Source organism: Danio rerio, chromosome 2, assembly GCF_049306965.1.
Source record: "Danio rerio strain Tuebingen ecotype United States chromosome 2, GRCz12tu, whole genome shotgun sequence".
Classification (NCBI taxonomy): Eukaryota; Metazoa; Chordata; class Actinopteri; order Cypriniformes; family Danionidae; genus Danio; species Danio rerio.
In genome coordinates, this window is record NC_133177.1 from 29,197,452 (window position 1) to 29,216,408 (window position 18,957).

At 35.3% G+C, this 18,957-nt stretch overlaps 1 protein-coding gene across 1 annotated transcript in view; it reads left to right on the forward strand.

Moving 5' to 3' along the window:
* The first annotated feature begins 772 nt into the window (after positions 1-772).
* slc7a14a (solute carrier family 7 member 14a) overlaps positions 773-18,957 on the forward strand; it is a 131,309-nt gene continuing 113,124 nt past the window's right edge. Inside the window, exons 1-2 of the mRNA XM_073919784.1 lie at positions 773-834; positions 8,774-8,936. The gene's annotated coding sequence lies outside the window, so the exon portion shown is untranslated. The remainder of the gene's footprint in view (positions 835-8,773; positions 8,937-18,957) is intronic.

The following is an 18,957-nucleotide window of genomic DNA, read 5'->3' on the forward strand; positions in this document are numbered from 1 at the left end:
GTTTTCCCCGCAGTCCAAAGACATTCAGTACAGTTGAACTGGGTAGGCTAAATTGTTTGTAGTGTATGTGTGTGTGTGAACGAGTGTGTATGTATGTTTCCCAGACAGTGATGGGTTGCAGCTGGAAGGGCATCCGCTGCGTAAGACATATGCTGGATAAGTTGGCAGTTCATTCCGCTGCAGCGACCCCAGATTAATAAAGGGACTAAGCTAAAAAGAAAATGAATATGAATAGTCGAATTTCTTCTCTGTTATATTATTTTTTTTTAGATAGATTACAAGACATCTGAAATCTAGATTGTGGGATAGCTTTGATGAACATATTGCTTTCTGTCTAATAAGTAAAATTTGGAACTAAATGTTTAAAAAAAACATTACTCTGGTATCTAACTTTATATATATATATATATATATATATATATATATATATATATATATATATATATATATATATATATATATATATATATATATATATATATATATATATATATATATATATATATTAACTGATAAACCTAGCAGTTTTGTCCTCTGATTCTAAGTTTTCATGTGAGGTTTCACAGTAAGCTTAACAAGTGATTTTCGCTGTATTTCTTGTCTTGTTTTAGGCAGTATGCAGGAACAAAATCCCGGACTGGAGTAATAGTCAGCCGCTGATAGTATGCCAACGCTTTTGTTCCGTTCCACTTAGTTCTGTTTTTCCAGACCATCTTACTGCTTACTGCTTACTGCTGCGGGAATTTTACTGCAGGTGATCTTATACGTAACTAGATTGTTTTTTTTCTTTCGCGTGCAGGGAAGAAACTACCGCACAAACATTTGACAGAAAAAGTAAGTTTAACCATTTAACCCCTTAGTAAGTTTAGTCTTCTTCTCTGTAAAAATATTATGTGAGGTGTAAACTAATGTTTGGGTTTGTTGTAACAGTGGAATGATTCGCTGCCAGTGCAATTTTGTTATTTACAGATTTTTTTTTTATTTGGATAAAATCAATAAAAGAGTTGCACAAACAGTCACATTTTCAGGACAGACAACGTGCACAACTGAAACTATCAAATTTAAAAGGCATAACTTGCAAAATCATAATAAATCAATGAAATTATAGACTTTTTCAGAATTGGTCCTTCTTCATTTGATTATAAGCCTTGCAGTCTTACAGCCATGCCTTTGACTGAACAAAATGCCTGTGGGGAAGCAAGACAAAATAGAAACTGACCACTTCCTGTACAAGTTACCTGCACAGTTAAACGAAATAGAAGTAATTCCTTTTTAAAAAATAGCCAAACACACCTTTTCCCGCTATTTCACTTTTTGAGGAATCATTAAGACCTTTACATTTTTAACATTCAATTGGTCAAAAGTTACAGTAAAAACGTTTACATTGTTAGAAAAAGATATTAGCTTCATTTGCACTTCATGTTTATCAACATCCTGACAGAAATCTCTAACATTTTCAACAAAATGATAAAAGATATTAAGAAGGACAGCTGTTTAGCAACTTTGCGAGTACTACAATATATTTTATCTGTAATGCTACTATTTTATTTTAGATTAAAATGACTGTATTTATTTGATTTTATATTCTATATTTTAATCAATTGTAGCCTTGTCATGCACAAGAAACTTTTTTTTATAAATCCCACTGACCCAAACTAGAAAGCGAGAGCAGTTGAAATATTAGTAGTCTGAACAATAGTAGACTGAACAATATAATGTTTGAGCTTCGATATTTAAATGTGTGCATCCACAATAAACAAATCACAGGTTTCAATTATTTACTAAAGATTAAAAGATAAGGATATTTCTTTTTTTTATTGTAATCATTTATACAATGACAAGCATGCTATTTCACCTTTGATTGCTGAATTTCTGAATTTGAATAGTGTCAGGCTCTGCAGAAAACCATACAGCACTGTTTATTTATTTATTTATTTATTTTTGCTCATTATTTATTTTCATCTATGCAGATGCACTGCATAGAAAAGAACATGACCATCTCAGTCGATCTAAATAAACAAAATCTTCAGAATAGAGCTATTCAAAGTCATCTGGTGAAATGATACTCATATCACAATAGATATTGTAGTAAAACTAAATATAGCAGTGTCATATTTTTTGCAATATCATGCAGCCCTAATTAATAGGGTAGTAAAGGGATATGATTCAGTATTTTGCATTATTGGAGACCTCATATAGAGGGATCTTGTCTCTAAGCTTTTGCTTCTTTTGAAGTCATTACTCTTGATTTGAGCCGGAGCTTTATTAAAACATACTGAAAAATTAAACTCATTTCCTGTTCATTTTGCTGTGGTATGTACACATTTGGTCATGTTTCTTTCACTTGTCAGGGTCTCCTCAACTGCACATGATTGCTTTGGAAAGGACACTGCAGATGCTTTAGTGCTTTAGTAAGCAAATCTCTTGGCTTTTAACCACAGTACTAACATAATACTTGGGACTCGTCTTCATATTTCACTTGTGAAGAAGATGAGTGTTGGGATGTTGGGACACACTGATGCTTTTAAATCTAGTCAAGTCTGAGCGGAGAAAACCGTGATCTCATAGAATGTTAAAACAACTTAGATCTGTTTATCTTTAAGACATAATTGTCTGTTTGGAAGAATAAACAACATACAACACACATCTTTAATCTTATGCTGTAGGTTTTATATTAGATCATGGCCTTTTTATTTGAGTTATTTTTTTCTGACAATGTTCCCAGATGTTCTTGTTATAGATTGAATTTCGTTTTTAACGCTTATCTTTATGTTGTAGTCGTGCCTTATTTTATTATGATTATTGTCATCCCCTTTTCTGTTGATTCAAAGTGTTTAATATATCTACACACGAAACATAATGGATCTGGTTTACTTCAAGTGAAAGCCAAGAACAAATTGGCATGATGTCATTTCAAACAAAATGAAGTTTGCTTGGGGTTTGTTTCAGGAGATTGGCACAGCTCGCAAAACCAAAATGAATGTAAAAAAAGATGAAGTTAGCTTTGGCTGGTAAACACCTTCAGACTACCATTGGCCTGTAGTGATCACATCATCAGTGTGTATCTGTCTTCTTCAGTGTTCTCCCTAATCAGATGTCAGCAAGTAAAACAGCACACGAGAGATCTGCATTAAAATACTGTGTTGTAGTATGTAAGTTTAATACTTGGGGATGTGATGTTGAACTTTAAACTGGTTAAAAAATAAAATAGGTGACGATTCAAATCAGTTGAGATGCTAAATAAATTGCGGCAGTTGGAGATTATATGAATAAATCTCTAAAAGGGAGATGTCAACGTAATGAGGTACATGGTTTATATGATTCTGATGATCTAAACGTTTAAACTTTTGTTTAAACATTTTTACTAAAAGTTTTTTAATATTAATGTTATATATTAAAATATACAGTGGTGTGAAAAAGTGTCTGCTCCCTTACTGACTTCTTATTTTTTGTCACAAAAAGTAAATATTAGTCAAAGATAATGCAAGTAATTATTCCGTTTTAAATGAAGGTTTTTATTATTAAGGTGAAACTAATTAAAAAAATACTTTGTGGACTGACAAAGCAAATGTTTTTTGAAAGGTCCCATTATGTGTGGCGTAAAAGTAACACCTCATTAAAAAAAGAACATCTTACCAACAGTAAAATGTGGTGGTGGTAGTGTGATGGTCTGGGGCTGCTTTGCTGCTTCAGGAGCTGGGAAATTTGTTGTGATAAATAGAACCATGATTTCTGCAGTGTATCAAAATATTCTGAAGGACAATGGTGGTTTGTAGGTTGCTATAGGTGACATTGCTATCACTCTGATACAAGTTTTATTTCTGAAAAAATGACAAAGCACTGCATTGTTTGCGTGTTCTGTGTTTGTTTGAGATAATTAGGCCCAATCCCAATTCTATTTTTCTGCCCCTACCCCTACCCCTACCCCTACCCCTTGGCTTTTACAACTGAGGGGGAAGTACCTGCACACGTCATCATATGTCACCATGATCTCTTGCTTCATATGAGATCAGACGATCACGACTGCTTTAGTTTTCCAGTTGTGTTATTTTTTGGTTTTTATCTTTAAGAAATCACTGAAAGCATATATTATACTGTGTAATTACACAGTGGCCATATCATCTATTTAGACACACCAAAACAAAATTAACATTATAGCAGACACTGTAAAAAGCTCATTCTTAGCCTCTAGACTTTTCTGACAGGGTATTTCAGTGTCATCGAGTGTCAGAATGTTGTACTTCTATAGAGGAGTTATGATTATGGATTATAGATTGCGAAATTTAGCATTTTTTTAATGTTTTTTTTTTTTTTAAGCATGACAGTAAAACATGAACGCGGTTAAAACGTGTTTGTCGTAAAAATTTGTATTGACAACAAAAACTAATTTGTGAATTTCCCTACTTCCGAGTTCTGCAATACTGCCGTTTTGTGGGTGGTGTATTCTGGAATTTTTTGATGTTTTGATTGTGGTCCTGAAAAATCTTCGTTCAAGGGATATTCACCCCTTCCTCTTAGCCCTACACCTTCAAGCTAAAGAGAATTGAGACGCCCCTACCACTTGACGAGAATGCGCAAAATGAAGGGTAGGGGTAATTGGGATTGGGCACTACGAAGTGTGTAAATTCCATACAAAGTAAGAAGCTGATCGGTGAGTTCTTATCACGTGACTTACGGTGAGCACGCATCATTCATTTAATTGGGGGTGTCTGGAAGACTAAAGCCTTGCATCTCCTTTGGAAATAATGAACTTGCGTGAACTCTAGAAAAGATGTGATATGAGAATGTCATTTGCAATCTCCAGCGGTTGATCTTCCTGGACAGACATGCTGGATTCACCTGATTTGTTGATAAATGGGTTGTGGATCTGTTTCTTGACAGTTCGCGGGTCCTTCTGGGCATTTTCCAATTCGCAAAAAAACTTTACACAGACGTGTTTCTTACTAATTTTGCTGCTTGGGGGTAAATGTGAGTGCTCAAGTGACCGAGAATGTGCTCATTTTTCTGAATAAAAGTTTTTTCAAAATAAAAGATCGTTTACACAGATAATAAAAAAATTGAAAAAATATTGATTTCTTGTGTGGCCCGGTACCATTTGATTCATGGACTGGTACCAGTCCGCAGCCTGGTGGTTGAGGACCACTGATCTAAAGGACACCAACCTGTCCACTTCTAAATAGCATAGTCAAAGACCTGACCTAATCATATTTAGATGCTGTTGCACAACCCTTAAAAGGAGGTTTTTACTAGAAAACCTTTCAATGTGGTTGAATTATAACAATTTAGCAGAGATGAGTATGCCAAAATTCCTTCACGGTGCTTTCACAAACTCGTTGCAAGTTATCAAAAATGTCTGATTGCAGTTGTTGCTGCTAAGGGTGGCCCAACTAAATATTAGCTTTATAGAGAGAAACAATTTAACACAGGGCTATGTAATTTTGTATTTTGTTTTCCCTTAATAATTAAAAAAAAAGTTGATTTCAAAACAGCATTTGTTTACTAATGTTTACTTATGTTATTTAATAATAAAGATTTATATAAAATATCTAATATTTAAATTCGTTGGATTATCTGAAACATTACAAGCGTGTGACAAACATGCTAAAAACACATCTTCACACCACTGTATGAATATTATATTGTTTATCGATATATCTATTTGCATTTAAACTGAAAAGAAGTAGAGAATTTACTTTTATTATAATAAAGGATTGATTTAACTCTCCTGTGAGTATATTAGCCTTAAGGGTCTATCTTTAGACCATTTCAACATGGTCATGTCATTGGCCCATGAACATTTCCTGCTTGTTGTAAAACTATTTCATAACTGTAAACAAGAGGCAATTCAATCATAACTTAATGTTAAAACAGCCATCATAACATCATGAATCAATATGTGACTCTTTTTGGATTCTTGGAAGCTAAAGAAATTCAAAATGTAAAACAGGAAATATGTTGGGACCTTTGTTTTTGCTGACATCCCTCAAAATGGTCTCTAGAATGTCACCAATCCTCTGCTAATTTACAGTCTGACTCTTTGATTTTGACCTCTGGTTTCCTGGTGGTCCACGTTATGGTCAAGAGCACTGAGCGTACAGTCAACAACGTGTTGAATTCTGTTGAACTGAAAGAGAAAATGTGTGGTATGCTGGAGGCTGAGTGGACAGATCTTGTGTTATTTAAAAACAAAGGCTGCTAGGTTTGCTTTGGGCTATGTCCTTTTATCTGGAGAGTGCGTGTTCCCCTACGGGACGGTCACATGTCCCCTGGGCTCATAACAGACTTGACACTTCCCTCACCCCCTCATTATGCTCCTTTTGAAGTGCACTAAGAGGAAACATTAAAGGTGAATCACCAGATGATGTCTATGACAGCTAAAAACAAGGTTGTTTTTCATGTATACCTGTACAGAGGGGTCTGATAGTCTGAGGTCACAAGTTTGAACATATTGAACTGATTTCTGGTTTAAATGTGGGAAAAATATGTAATGATATTTTTGGGCACAGCAAAGTTATGATGTAAATAACACATAGATATACTGCACTTCTAGGTCAGTGGTCATATCAGTACATTTGTTACACTGGCCATGTGAACTTCTTGTTTGGTTTATGCTGCACCCTACGCAAATATTTAGTTTGAGGATCTTTTTTTCCACAACAAGAAATAAAGAAATGTTCAGCAGCCAGATGGAGCCATTTTAAACATTACTACTTTGTTGTTTGAAGTTTAAGGATCTGGTTAAGATCTACATCTGATCTTACATTACATTAAACCTGTTTTTAAATATATTTTTTGTCTGTTTATATTTTTATGGATTTATTTTCACGTGCAGTAATTTAAACCATGAAAAGCTTTATTATTTAGACAAAAATTAGAATGTAATGCAATACATTAGAATAGACTGTGTGCAACTCTTTAACAATGAAACAAACGAATATAGACTTCATAACAAATGGCCTTTTAAGTTTAATATTCACAGACACTAGTCGATATCACAGTTTGTGTAGGGATACTGCACTATATTTTAATTCATTAATCAAAACAATCATTGACGTTTTATTCTATGGTGTATGATAGTTAAATTTTTTTTATTGAATTCCACAATTATGTAGTTTTTCCAGATGACAGAAATGAGGCCCTAGAAAGAGGTGGACAAAGTTAATGTGTGGTCACACTAGCTGGCATTTCACTGCCAAAAATGATCCATTGTTAACTGTGTGTAGAATAGAGATGTACTATAAATCACTACTCTCACGGAAGTAACTATCAAAACAAACAGCTTTCTGTTTCTCATTTCCCAACACTGTAAATTTGTGGGACCAGTTTTTAACACGAATGTCCACAAATCTCAAAATTGCAGGTATCTTGGCTTTTTTAAGCCTTTACTTTAGCTTTATTTGCACTTGTAAATAGCCACTAAATAAGTAAATACATTGAGTTTGAGTGAAATTTTTGCACAGGACAGAACATTTTAGCAAAACTTTACCTTTGCACATATTTAAAAAAATCTATTTGCTGCTTTGTTTAATGCAATAATTAAAATATGTTTCTCATTTTATAAGCTGCAAACTCCACACAGAAATGCCAACTGACCCAGCCAAGGCTCGAACCATCGACTCCTTACTGTGAGGCGAACGTGCTACCTACTGCGCCACCATGCAGCCGCATTTTTACAAGTTGACACATTCAAACCACTGCAGAAATCTTTTAACCAACTGGCCCATGTCTTATACAGATACATTTCATAAAAACTAACCTACTATAAATTGAAACTATTAATGTTTGCTATATATTTTTGTTTTCTCAAGCTTTGGAGACGTAATGTAAATTCCACTTTTAAATAATAGATCACCTATAGCTTTCGTCATTAGCCATGGCTGTTCAAAATGGCATAAACGTTTTCAATGTAATTGTCAATATGAAGATCTCTAAAAATACTAAAAATACTTTGAAAGCAAATTACACCTAAGAGAGATGACTTTAATGTTTTTTTTTTTTTTTTTTTATCATTCCAAGTTTAAATGTTAGAATGTTCTAAAGGAATCCGCTTGTTAAGTGTGACGTCATGCGAAGCGGCTTCCGGGTCCAAGCGCTCTTTTCAAATGTATGGGGAGACTCATGAAGTGGTAATTAAAAACGTTTACAAAGGGATTTAATACTTTTAAAAATCACAATCAAAATATATATCCCCATGCCTAATATCCGATGGTTAAAATTTTGGTATTTGTAATGCAGCAAGCACAGAGATTGTTGTGTACACTGTGACTTTATATAAAATTAACTTTAATGTGTGATATGAATTAAAAGTGATCATGAACAAATTATTTCTCAACTCAAATAAGTGGCGGCTTGGACCCGAAAACAGTATTACATACGCCACCAACACGTCATTACTTAATAAGCGGATAGGGCATAGGGGGATAACTAGGAATAGAACACAGCCAGGAACTATGCTTTTAACTACAGCTCTAGAGGTGCAAGCGTACAAGTTTGCGATGCAGTTTGCGAATGTTTGTTGGAATGGCGGGTTTGGGAAATGCCAAATCAACAAACTATGTTTGTAACAACAGAACTTGCGACATTAGTTGGCTAACAATGGTTTTTAGAAAAGCAACCCAGATTTATAATTTTACACACAAGGCCTGTTCTTCTTTTAAACATACAAAGCTATGAAGAGCCAAATCCAAATAGCATTTCTATGTCTGAGTTGTATCTTCAAGACATTCTCCAGCCAGTGTCATATCTTTTTTTCTTCTCTCTTCTGTCTGCGCAGGTGTGTAAACAGCTTTATTTGTCAGGATGTTCTGAAGAGAATGATTTCATGGGCTGAAAGTGGCTCAGACTGTATCTGATCCTCATGAACTCTGGAGCGGCTCCTGTTTGAAGAACCTCCAGGCATTTCCTGAGCAGTCATGAACTTCCCAAATGACATGATCGTATGTAACTGACCTACTCTCTGCTGTTGATTAATATGTTCAGAGCCCTGAGTTTCTCCCTCCTACATTTATTGATTCATTTTTTTCCTTCTTTTAAAAATGTATTTATTTATTTGGGCTTAATCTTTGGACATTTACAGTAAATAGTGACATATGTTGATCGATTTTTGTGTGTGTCTGAAGGATACATTTTTTCTTATTGTAGTTTTTTTTATAAATGGTTGTTGTATTATACGCACAACAAGAAGGTCGCTGGTTGGAACCCCGACTGGGTCAGTTGGCATTTCTGTGTGTAGTTTGCATGTTCTCCCCGTGTTTGCGTGGGTTTTCTAAATTGGGTAAGCTAAAATTGTCCATATTGTATGTGTGTGAATGAGTTTGTATGGATGTTTCCTAGTGATGGGTTGCAGCTGGAAGGGCATCCACTGCGTAAAACATATGCTAAGTTGGCGGTTCCTTCTGCTGTGGCAACCCCAGACTAATAAAGGGACCAAGCCAAAAAGAAAATTAATGAATGTTGTATTATAGGATAGCTGAAAGAATTTACAGTTTGTTGCAAAAGCATTTCTTTTTTGTCAACTGTATTTATTATTTATTGACAATATTTAATAGTTTTCACGTTTAGTAATAGCAGCACTGTAATTCATTACTGTCTGGATTTAATGTTGAAAGTTTATTCATTTAAATCCCTTCAAAAATATAGTCATTTACATGCATTTACATATATATAATCTCTAACACACCAATTTTTAATTGACAATCATGGTAGTGTTTAGCAAACCTCAAAATAATGTCCAATTTCATCCTACTATTATGCTCAAAGCTTTTAAAGTGATTATTATTATTGTTTTTATTGTGTTTTTGATAAAGCAAGGTACATTAAATTGCAAGTATTCAGTAACAAAGGTATTTTCGTTTTGTTAGTTTTTTCCTTTTTTTTTTACAAACTAAAGACAGAAAGAAGTGAAACTAATAAAAAATAAATAAGAAAAAGAAATGAATTAAATAAGATAAAAATAAATAAATAAAAGAAAACAAAACTTATGGAGTAGGGGGAGGAGATGTTGGGGGAGGGGGTTGGATTCGTTATATATGGATTATTGAAGAGTCCCATGTTTTGTAAAATGTTCTGGTTAATTACATTTTTTCTGTTTTTAAAAATAACATTACACCACTAAGCCAAAGTGACAGTTTAGGTGGCATTGGTGAATTCCACTATACAAGAATTCTTCTTCTAGCTATTAATGTTATAGAGGCCAAGGCATTTTCTGTGTCTTTGGTTAGAATTATTATTATTTTTTATCTAGATGTAGAATTTGAAATTGAAATACGTCTTTTACTGTTTATATCCTTCATAAATTGAAAGTAATTATAGCCTGAATTACTTTGAACTGGAATTTGATTAATATGGTCTTTATATACTCTGTGATTGTAAGCTGTAATTCAGAAGCGCTGGTATGCTTTTATAAGATGCCCTTCGAGCACATATGGCTCTGTGTTCTCCCGCAAATCAATAAAACACAGCTTTAGGAGGGAGAGACAGATAGAAACAGTGGGACTGATGGAAGCTTGTCTGTATTGAAAACAGATGAGACAGATTTTTTTCTCTAACAGCTGAAAGGAAGCTTTGAATGCATCGCTGCTGTCCATAACAGGTGTTCCTTATGCCTTCTGATCATATTACAAACACCGTTTTTATTCATAAATGTAATGGCAAAACCCATTCTTGAAAAACTGTGCTAAAATAATTGGTATTTTTTGGCGGATTAATCTGATCAGTCTTGCTAATAAAATGGTCTTGGAGAGCAATAATAAGCTGTGATTTCCTTAATTTCAGGTTATTTTAGTTACTGAGGCCTGTAGTTTGATATTTTGTCTCTGATAGATGGGCTAGGGCCCTGTGATTTGAACTGTATCTTTGATAATTGAACTAAAATAGGGATGTAATGAATTACTCAACACTCTCAGAAATACAGGTATAAAAACTGTTACTGGGGTAGTACCTTTTCAAAAGGTACACTTTTGTATCTTACAGGTGCACATTTTAAGTTACAATTTTGGAGTTTTAGAGTTTACTGCACTGGTTGCACCGGTACGCCCAATATTTTTTCTAAGGTGCACAGAAACAAAAGTTGTTTTGTATTTTTTTTTTGACTGCATCACATTTAACACTGCATTTAAAAACAAACAAACAAAAAAAAAACATGCCATCCGTATGGGCAACATCGACTTTTATATGATTAACTAACATTCTGCTTTATTTAAAGCACAATTCTACAAGAAAGGTAACTTGCTACTGCTGATCACTATCTCTGATTGGTTTTGCTCATATTGACTGTTTAACCCAGTCACCAAACTTTTTCAGCCTAAGATCCCTAACTTCTTGCTGAAAGGCAAGATCTACCCATAAAAAAGACAGAAAAATAAAACTATAATTTTCATTTGCATTTTCAACTTATTTCCCTCAATTTGACATTTGGAACTATGTAAAAAGCACTATTTTACTTGTTTTTAATTGATGCAACCAAAAGTATCTGTGACAAAGCTTGGTAAAAGGATTTTCAATTATCTTTTACAGGTACTGCATTAGCAATTTATAAAATGAGCTGTAAAATATCTACAATTAATACAAACAGTAATAACTATGACAAAAATAATAAACTAAAACAATTGCATAATAAAATGACAATGTCTTGAGAATGCAAAGTGCTGCTTACAGCTATATTATTGTGGGAGTTTAACACACAAACTATTATTGTTTGTCGCAAACACACTGAATGCATTGAGATAAGCCCTTTCAAACGCTGTTTTTTTACTGGCATTGAGAGTTTTGTGTGCTGCTTTGGTGTCTCGCATTTTTGTTATAATAAAAAATTTGGTTTAACAAAAATAAAAATTAGTTTGTGTCTATTGAACCACAGTCGGAGACTTTAAAAAAGAATATAAATTTGCCCTCGAATGGCTGGTGGCACTGGAGTGACCTACGATTTTTTTTGTCGCACCATCGAGAAATGACCTCTCACTCTAGAGCTGTGCTTTAAGGTAAATGTGGTACACATTTTTACTTTTTAGGCATTAATATTTACCTTAAAAGGTTCACATGTGAACCTGTACATTTAAAATAGCTTTTGTAGAACAACGAAGTACTAAAATAATAAAGAACAATATAAATAAAAAACATGGGTTGCTAGTAAATAATAGAAAGCAATACATTTAATATGAGATGAAACTGAAATTGAGAAAAAAAGTAAAAAAGAAAAGTTTATTTCACAGTATTTCTATTTTTTTTTATAAATTGTTATTCAATTAAATAAGTTTCATAATTCCAATTAATTAAACATGCTTTTTTTAAAACAAACATATAGCAGATAAAAATGAGTAATATAAATAGCAAAACAAACAAGCAAACAAGATAAAGTAAAACTAAATAAAATGAAACAGAGCTAAATTAAATGTTGCAGATTGATCTTGGTGTAAACGAGCTTGTAATCCTGGGTTAAAAAAAACAAAAATATTTCTACGATTGTTTGCACAGGCTTCTTCTTGGAACGATTTTTAAATGTGTGGTTTACTCTCATCAAGTTGTTTTGGGAAAAAGGTGAATAGCAAAGTCAAAGTAAAAAAAAAAACTACAGCAGCAGAACTCCTACGTTTGGAAGCAGTGTTGACGTGGGGAGGACAAATTTGTGCACACAAAGAGATAAAGGCTTGTAGTTCAACAAGGACGTTTTCAACAAACGCTCACGTGAAGACTCTTTCTGAGACTTTATATTGGCGAGGTCAAAGATTTCTGATGTTTTTCTTTCATTATTTCACGTTTGCTGATTGATGGGGAAAGCGCTGATGCTGTTAAACATCTCCCGCGAATAGCTTGAAGTAATTTTCTATCTGATCAGAGAGAAAAATAAATAGTAAACCCGTGAGAGTGATTAAACTTGAAATATTTCAACGTTTTCTCCAGCTTCTTTGAAGAGGCTCCAGGTTGAAACTATATCAGTAATTCTTGCATTTGGCAGGACTGTGAAATGCAGGTGAGGGATAGCCTGTAAGTTTTCTAAGGGAGTCTTACGTAAGACTGCTTAAGTGAGGTATGCAATTTTTCTGCTTAAACTAGTTAGGACTGGCTTGTGGACTCTGTTTGGATTTAAACTGAATGAAACGTTCCTCATGGAGGTAAAATTAAGCGCACATGTTAAGATGTGGGCTTGTTTGAAGAGCCGAGTTGTGCAGAGTTAAGAAAATAAGAGCTCCGGAATACAGTACACCCGGGTTGAAGGCCGTCGGCCTCGTGGGAGGGTTGATATTTTTGCTTGGCCTTGACCAAACGTCATTGCTTTATCTGCAAAAAAAAAAAAAAAATCGCCCAGGAAGCGTCATATTAGGAGATAAGTCATTTATGATTACAGAAACAAAATGTTCTAGAGTTAACCGGTAAAGGAAAATTCTGTCTTCACTTACTCATCATACACTTGTTCCATCCAGGCTCTGTTGAACATAAAAAAAGATATTTGAAGAATGTTGGAAACTTAAAGCCATTGACTTTCTTTTTCGTACTAGGAATGTAGTAGTATGAAAACTAGCAGACACTGGCTAGTTTTCAACATTTTTGAAAATGTTGCAGAAATATTCAAAATGTTTTGAACTTCACATTAAAACTCCACTTAATGTTCAGTGGAAATGTTTAATTTAAGGTTCTCACTTTTACACGCGTTGATCAGTTTAAGATAAAATTTCTAAAATTTAGTTTTTAAAATATTTAAAAGTAAGCTTGTGTGTCTGCCTTTTTTATTGATCAAGTGGTAGAGGTTGATGTGACACTTAGATTGTAAGCAGAACTAAAAAAATATTTTTTAAAGTAATAATCCCGTTTATCTAGATACAGTACATGTTCCTGTCGAAGGTCAGTGAATTTGAGCAAATTATTTATTTTTTTCAGTAATATCAAAGGTAAAACTTGAAACTATGGTCTTGACTCGAACTATAATTTTCCCAAAAGAGGACAAACCATTCTCGTATTTTTGTTGTTTGTGTGACTGAAATGCTGGCTAGGAATGACTAAAGCAGGTCACACACCAGAAGCGCCGCTCGGCGCCGCAACACGGCGCACACATGACAGTTTAAAGTATCACACACCAGACACGCACATTTGAATGATATTTAACATAAAAACTAATCAGATGGCGCTCTGTGGCGCGGCTGAAAAATGAACTGCGTCCTGAGCCGTGGCCGGGTGCTGCCGACAGCCGCCGATTTGCGGCGCCGGTTTGTGTATCCTCATATGTTTAGAATTCTAAAATGCATGGCGCCGAGCGGCGCTTCTGGTGTGCGACCTGCTTAAGGCTAAGGTGAGAAATACCAACAGAAACTCCGACAGAAACTCAGAGTTTAGAGAATAAAACCTGCTCCTGACCAGGTTAGGTTCACAGAGCAAGTTACCACTGTAACTGACTTGGATAAAAATTTACCTCTCTTTCAGAAATAGGCTTGACACTGCTTTTTCTAGTTTGACAAACCTGCCATTTTTAAATGGAAAACCCAGAGTTTCTCTTATTTGAGGGTTAACACAGCCCTAGTCATTTATCAAATGTACAATACAGAACCTTAAAGCCTGGACACTTTTCATTTCACAAGAGCTTCATCATTGTGAATAAGTTCATTCATTCATTTTCTTGTCAGCTTAGTCCCTTTATTAATCCAGGGAATGAACCGTGGAATGAACCGCCAACTTATTCAGCAAGTTTTTACTTGTTTTTACTGGATGCCCTTCCAGCCGCAACCCATCTCTGGGAAACATCCACACATACATCCAACCACACAGTCATACACTACAGACAATTTAGCCTACCCAATTCACCTGTACCGCATGTCTTTGGACTGTGGGGGAAACCGGAGCACCCGGAGGAATGGACCAGCGACTCAGTGACCTTCTTGCTGTGAGGCGACAGCACTACCTACTGCGCCACTGCTTCGCCTGTTTTCCTCTAAAATGAGCATTTATATCAGACCCTTCTGTGTATGTTCAGTAACATCACATTTATGGCAAAGAATAAGTTCTTTCCCTGATCTTTAAAGTTAAACATCTCAACATAAACAAAGAAGGTTGAGAATAATTTAAATTTTTTTTCAGACAGCACTTAGAGTTTTCTGCATCTGAACTCTTAATATTAACATTTTCCAAGTGATGGGTTGCAGCTGGAAGGGCATCCGCTACGTAAAACATATGCTGAATAAGTTGGCGGTTCATTCCGCTGTGGCGACCCCAGATTAATAAAGGGACTACGCCAAAAAGAAAATGAATGAATAATATTAACATGTTCTTCACATTGGGTAAAAAACGGTTGGTATTGCTACAAAAACACTGTTTTGGATCTTTCATTTTTAAAAGTGCCGGCAAAAAAGTGACCAGCACAGTGTTCAAAAACTCGCCTTCTTTGTTCCTCAGCAGAAAGAAAGATATACAAGTCTGGAACAACATAAGGGTGAAAGTACATGGCAGATGAGTTTTATGAGCCCAGGATGACATTATCTAACCAACTAGGCATATGTCTACATCAAAAGATATTTCTTGGCATATCAGAGCAATTCAAAGGGATAAAATAACTTTTTCCACATGAGCTCATGGCTGCTTCACCTTATAAGAAAAGTGCTTTGGAACAGAAGGAAAATAACATTGTCTGCAGCTTTACCGTGGAGGTGTTTTATGCTAATATGTGAGCGCAGATGAAGTACATGCTCATTTCTGCACACTGTAGTCTTATATAGTACGTCATATTTAGGATATTTTAGTATATTTTCAAGGGTGGCATGGTGGCCCAGTGGTTAGCACTGTCGCCTCACAGCAAGAAGGTTACTGGTTCGAGCTGGGCCAGTTGGCATTTTTGTGTGGCATGTTCGTGTGGGTTTTCTCCGGGTCCTCTGATTTCCCCCACAGTCCAAAGACATGCGCTATAAGTGAATTGGGTAAACAAAATTGGTCATAGTGCATGAGTGTGTGTGTGAATGTAAGAATGTATAGGTGTTTTCCAGTACTGGGTTGCACCTGGAAGGGCATCTGCTGCATAAAACATATGCCGGAATAGTTAGCGGTTCATCCTGCTGTGGCGACTCATGATAAATAATGGACTAAGTTGAAGGAAAATGAATACTTGGAGTAATTCTTGTTTCTGTGCTGAAGTCACTGCTCTGGTGATTCGAAGTTTCCAGACATATCAAAAATGTTTTGAAATGATAAAGGAAATTCTTCTCTCTGCAGCAGCATGTGCTGTTGAGCAACTGCATTTCTTTTAGATCTGAGCCAGGACATTGTTCTTAAAGAATGAAAACAAAATAAAAAGTCATTCCCAGTAAGTGTTATGACTTATAGTACAGTGTGCTTTATAGAAATGGTGTAGATAACATTTAGTCATGGAAAAAGTGGCCAGCTGGAATATCCCGGACAGCTGCGGAATGAACTGACTAAACATCTCTCACTGTTCCTGCCGATGTTGGGAACCACATCACTGTCGACACTGAATAATAAACATCAGTCGAGTGTGAAAACACTGGGACTGTTCGCATCAGTGTTTGTAAAACATCTTCAAGAGTGTGGGAATATGAATTCTACACTGCTAAAGGCATTGTGATAATTGCACTATTCTTCCATTTGTGTGTATTTTTTTAATCATTTCTGATCCTTCATGAAAGTTTTATGTCTGGCTCCTGCAGTAGACAGAGCACAGCAGAAGAGAGATGAGTGAGTGAGAGAGATCGAGGGTTGGAATCCCATAATTGAATTAGAAACATCAGAAAAAGTTTGATTGGAGGGAAATCCCATTTGACCCTGGGGTACAGCTCTCAACAGATGCGTTTCAATGAGGCTTTTGAACAGGATGTCCCAGTGGAATCTGAGTCTATTCTTTCCATTACCTCCAAAAATCTGTCAGATGTTACAGTCTTCATTAAATTTAATAAGGATATCAATGGGTCATTGTTTTACTGGCTTCAGAACGCAAAATATCAGCCAGAATATAGCACAATCTATGTGATTTTGACTGTCAGGGTGACAATGGATGTTGTAGAAAACAACATTCTTTATTGGCATCAACTTTCCACTATCGAGCCGAATGTTTGTCTTTGCTGAACTGTTCCAATCCATGCCAATACAGGCCAGTCAACATGGTTACTACTTAATTTTCCATTGTGGTGCTGCTAACAGAACCCTCTGGAATTGAAGAGGGGGTGATGGACAATGATCAGAAATATTCTAATATCTCATATTTATTTGTTGAACAACAAACAAGCTCTTTTTTATTTATCTTGCTATGGAGAAATTAGGAACCAAGCAACAGAATCACGACATGCGCACTCTGCCAGTCTATCAGAATTCAGCACGGTTGTTTAACCGCACCTTGAATTTCAGTCGCGAATAATTTGTAATCATGTCATGTAGTAACAGGCTCATGTGAAAATACAGCTGGGGCCATACCTGACTGTTCGCAGAACCATTCAGCACGGTAGTGGAAAATTGAGTAATGGTTTCATTTTAGTAGGGCTGTGCGATTAATTGAAATTGAATCTAAATTGCGATTTGAACTTGCATGATTTTTAAATTGCCTTACAGCTTTTTTTTTTTTTTTGCTGTAGCCTGTTGTATTTGAATTATAACGCAGCGCACCTGAACAGAGTGTGAGAACAGGAGACTTTATTAAAGGGGAAAACTCAAAAGCCCTGCAGTGTTTGGGTTTTCTGTGTTTTTCTGAGGCAATTAGTCTACTGAAGTGTGTAAATTCTATACAAAGTTCTTGTTACGTGACTCGCGATGCGCTTACAGCATTCTGAAAAGATGTTTTCAACTGGGTTTGCCTGGAATATGCTAGCGATTCGCACATCTTTCAATTCATCTTTATTTGTATGACGCTTTTACAATGTAGATTGTGTCAAAGTCGCTTCACAGAAGATTATAGTGAATAGAAGATTAAAGTGAATACATCTCCATAGGAAATAATACAATTGTGAGCGCAAAAAATGCGATATGTGAACAGCCTATTTCACGGCAGCGTCACAAAGAGGTCTATGATCTATGCATGACAAAATTTATGTGTGGACTCATACAAAAGCACACACAGCTACTTCTGATATGTGGTAAAGCAGAACATCAGAACACGCACGCACACACGCACACACACACACACACACACACACACACAGTTTGTGTGTTTTTCATAGGTCTGTTGTAGAGACAATTTTTTACACCTTTATTAGGTGATTTTTATTTTATGTCTGTTTTAAAGAGTCCTTGGAGAATGTTACAGGTCTTAAATGAAGATCTAATTGTTTTTCTTTGGAATTGTGTTTCAGATTCACACTGTAAAACGTCTGTATGTGTGTGTGTGTGTGTGTGTCAGAATCCTGATTAAAATCTAAAGCACAATATTGTTTAAGAAAATAGTGAGAGGTTTCTTTTGCCCATATCACACAGCCCTACTTTATATAGGGGAACATTAAGTCTTTTAAATTTGTTTTAATTTTTTATAGCTCTTCAAAACAATAATAAAAACAATTGAAATGGAAATTGCTGAAATAAAATGTTTTTTTCTATGGTATCACTGAAAAGTAGCTCTTCTGGAACCTTTATTTTGAACAGTCTAGTAGTATGTTTATTTTCCTTATCTTTTACAGTTGTTAAAAAACTAATAGTTGTTGACAAGACCTGACACAGTTGTTAAGCAACACAGATATACAGTATAGATGATTCACTAAGAAAGCAGCAAGTTTACAAATAACAAGCTTGTGTGTCACTATGTCTTTCCCAGACCGTTGCATCCCTGGTTCATCACTGTCAATCATGTTCAGTAATGAACCACTGGAACATGTCAACAATTCCACACACCTAGAAAGCCCAATCAGCAAGAACAACAGAAAAAAAAACGCATAGAAACAGAAAACTATAGAGGTGCATTTTCCATATAGGCAATACAGCTCCACCACAAAGCTACCACTTTACAACAGATTTGTCTAAGCAGTCCGGCTGTAGGCCTCAGAA